This window comes from Poecilia formosa, unplaced genomic scaffold (assembly GCF_000485575.1).
Source record: "Poecilia formosa unplaced genomic scaffold, Poecilia_formosa-5.1.2 Scaffold239, whole genome shotgun sequence".
Classification (NCBI taxonomy): Eukaryota; Metazoa; Chordata; class Actinopteri; order Cyprinodontiformes; family Poeciliidae; genus Poecilia; species Poecilia formosa.
The window spans coordinates 270,823-274,717 of NW_006800178.1; the positions used below are offsets into that span (position 1 = coordinate 270,823).

Consider the following 3,895-nt stretch of genomic DNA (forward strand, 5'->3'; position numbering starts at 1 on the left):
CTTTTACTGATTCATTTTGTTCAACTGGACAAAAAAAATCAATCTCCTGAAAGAAGTAAGACAAATAAGAGTTGCTAAAAACATTCTGCTAAAATTATAGAAATATTCTGTAGACTGAATGGATGAGCAGCATCAACATTCTCTGACAGCAGAGATCCAGTGATCAATGTTCGTACAGTCAGAGAAATAGAATTATGAAGGTGATGCAAATACATTGAGGTATTTTTTCATGAGCCAGCAATTTTATTAATCCGCCGTCCAGACATGGGTTTGTCCGAATCCCAGTGTGACGGCGACACATGCAGAATGACCAGCTCTGTGTGAAACGGATCCAACATGCAGGCAGGGAACGGAAGAAAATCCTTCAATTCTGTGTTTGTGTATTCTGAGCACCTCAGCTCATCACACATCACTGTGTCTCTGTGTGTTTTCACTTTAGATTTAATCTCACCACTTGACACCAAACAGGAAGTTCAGCCTTTATCTGGTCCTGAAACTCATTAAAAAATCTGTTAGAAGCAGCTGATTTGGAAAAGAGTAACTCTGAAATGACTGAGGTGTGTTCTCTCATCACCTCAGCATCTCTGGCTGTCTGAATTTATAGTATGGACATAAAAATAGAAATCAAATCGGAACATAAACAGCCTTTATTGTCCCACGGAGGGGATATTCAGGCGTAGCACCAGCGTCTGATACTCATAGGCTCACACAAACGTTCCAAACGTATATTAAAATAAGGTTACCGATAGCAACTATAATAGCAATAATAATACACTGTACAATAATTTAACATTGTAACATAGTGTTATAAATAGATGATATTAAACTATTTCAGTAGTTTTGTTTTTAGATTAATGTAATCAGATCATCACATGACATTTCTGTTCTAAAGCTTCACACTGTGGAGCCATTGTGCTGCACTCAGCTGTCTCTGTAATCACAGCTGCTTTTACAAAGTACTGCCTGCAATGCCATGTGATTTTTGTTTGTAAAATAATTCATATTTTCCTTCCATGTCCCAAAGCTGTGCTCCTTTATGCTACATAAAAATGTGCTGAAGCTTGGTGCTGGAAAGGGACAAATGTTTAAAATGTGTGAATACTTCTGGGAGGCACAGTGCCTGTCCGCCATGCTCACTCTGTGTTTTTGGGTCCACATATTGTACTTTGCTTTAAATCCTTTAAGATAACAAGACTATGATTAATTATCTTTGCCATGTGAAACGAATGTTAACCCAAACCCTTTGCCTAGACACCTGACCTGGCATCTTGTGATTAAAATCAAAATCAGACGTATCTTCACCAAAAACATCGCTGTCAGTGTTGCATGTTAACTTCAGGTGTTACAAAACTGCTACAGATCAAACGTGGGTTAAAAGAAATTTGACTTCCTAATTCAAAGCCTTGAAATTGGGCCACTGTCTTTTTAAAAGCTCCTGCTCTTTCTGACACTCCACCTCCAGGAAGTCATGACAACATGACTCCTCCATTAACCCTTTCATAAATTTTACCAGCGCTGCATTGAGAAGTAGCTCCTGTAATGAGCTCAGCAGATGCTCAGTTCCACCAGGTGTTTGCTAATTGTTGCTGGCTAGTCTGAAGGAGCTGAGTGGTTTGGGGCGTGTGAGGCGGAGGCTTGGACGCTGCAGCTCTGATGAAGAACTGTGCTGTGAAGGCGGGGCTAGGTCCACCCAGGCGTTTTCCACAGCTTGAATGGTTGCCATGGGAGATTATAGGATTTCTCAAACATGCATGAAACAATTAAGGCAAAACTCCAGGTAGGTTTTTGAATGAGGGAGTAAAGGGACCAAACTGGGTTTCCCTCCTGCCTTGGGCTTTTTGTCCCAACACAAACACTAAGTTTACTTCCTGGCAATTTTTTTGTTTTGTTTTGTTTTGTTTTCTTGGCCACTTGAATGATGACAGTAAAAACCATTTGTGTTCCTCCAGGATAGTGGTTGGGTGCAGCCATTTGATAAGTGTGTTGGTTCTGTTTGAATCACAGCGAGAACAAAAACAAACTGGAGTTTTTGTCCTGATTACACACAGAATACGATACACACAGGCTCAAACAGCCCCGGAAGGCAACCATCTCTGCTTAGAGAGTGGATCAGTAGTCAGCGAGTTTCTGGTCTCCTGACAGAGCCTTGCATGTTTAATCCTGTGGAAGCGGAGTGAGTATTCATCCGGACAGACTGCTTTTCCTTACTCGAGCCTCATCCTGATTGGTGGCTCATCATCAGAGGGGTCCATCAGCGTGTTCTGGTCCAGTCCTCTCACCTAAAGCAGGTGCGTGGCCCATGCAGTGCACATCGGCGCATGCGTCCCATCCTGACACTCAGAACGTGAGCCACATTTTCAGAGGGCAGTTAAATGATCCTCCCAACACGCCCTGCTGCTCACATCCACCCTGCGCCCGCCCTGATTCGCTCAGCTCTGCCCTCTCCAGGCTCACAGGTCGTGTTTCCTCACAGGAGAGTCGGGCGGCGAAGCTCCGCATGTTCGCCATCCAAGCCGAGCGGGCTCCGTCCAGGGAAACAGCAACCGTGACATTTGGTGACTGCTTTATGAGGTGTGATTAGGTGTGTGACAGGAAATTAATCAGCTGTCTCCGACTAAACCGTCGCTCTGAACCAAGCAGGCTGGGATTAAAGGGTGTCAGGCTGTGCAGCTCTTGCTCCAAACACATAGACAGAGTCAGAATTAGCATAAAGTGGATGCAAGATGTTCAGAAATGAGTTCAGAACTGATGGTGTGGTCTGCACTCGTTGTTAATGGCCATTTCTTAATAATGAACCTCCTCTCAACGTGGGGAGCTCTGACTGAAGGATGTCTTTGACCAGATGTTTCTCTCTGGAAAAGTGTGACCTGACCCAGGGAGGGGATGTCTGCGGCTTTCATTAAACACCAGCTGATCAGACTACAGTATTGATCCCGTCATGTGCTGAAATGCTGCTTGGCTCAGCCAGCAACCCGTCGACTTCACAAAGCGACACAGTGAGGAAGCATAAAATGCAAGTTTAAGAAGCACGAGCGAGAAATTCAGATAAGCATGTGGCATGCGTCAAAGCAAGCCCAAACCGGACGAGAGTGAAACAGCAACAAGCATCAGATGACACACACGCAGACGGAGAGAGAAACCAGAGAGAGACAGAAAGAGAGAGGAGTCTGTCCTACCTGTGGGCTCTGCTGATCCCAGCCCAGACCGTCCACCATCCCCGGTCTCTCTGCCCCGCCGGCTCAGGCAGACCTCCAGCCCGTGGCTCACAGACGTGGAGTCGTGGCTGTGCAGGACTGGTGTCTGGTTCCCAGCGAGCCACAGAGACGTCCCTCACTGCAAACGCTCAGCTACATGCAGCGGCAGCAGCGGCCACTGGATCCTCAGCAGACGCGCCATCCCTCCCCTCTCGCCTGAATTCATTAAACCTGCCTTTCCCCCCTCCCTCTGCCTTCTTCCTTCACTTCTCTGTCTTTCTTTCAGATTCTCGTGAGCATGGTTAATGCTCCGGGTGTGTGTATGTGTGTGTGCTGCTGCTTTCTCGCATGCAGTTTCCTCTCTTGCTCTCTTCCCTCTCTCTCTCTCTCTCTCTCTCTCTCTCTCTCTCTCTCTCTCGCTCTCTGTGATCAGCAAGCTTTTCTTTGCTTCTCTAATTCTGTCTCTCATCCACCAAAAAGCAAATAAAGATTTATAGACATATCTAGTATTTGATTTTCAACAGAAGGAAAACATGAAAGTCCAACAGGTTTTAACAGAGGAAATAAATAAGGCAGACATTCTGGGAATTATTTCTGATTTCTATATGCAGTCAGAATTTCAAAGAGTTTCAAATCTAAAATCACTGAAACACTCCTATGAGTTAGAGTTTTACGATGCCATATAAGAGCTATTCTAGAAA

The 3,895-nt window shown here is 45.1% G+C and overlaps 1 protein-coding gene across 4 annotated transcripts in view; it reads right to left on the reverse strand.

The window, feature by feature from the left end:
* The window catches only part of dgkg (diacylglycerol kinase, gamma), a 122,806-nt gene extending 119,243 nt beyond the window's left edge, over positions 1–3,563 (reverse strand). For 2 of the 4 annotated variants that reach the window (XM_016680293.1, XM_016680291.1), the window contains exon 1: positions 3,177–3,563. The gene's annotated coding sequence lies outside the window, so the exon portion shown is untranslated. The remainder of the gene's footprint in view (positions 1–3,176) is intronic. The other 2 variants (XM_016680294.1, XM_007569272.2) reach the window with 1 other exon arrangement.
* Between the last annotated feature and the right edge of the window lie 332 nt (positions 3,564–3,895).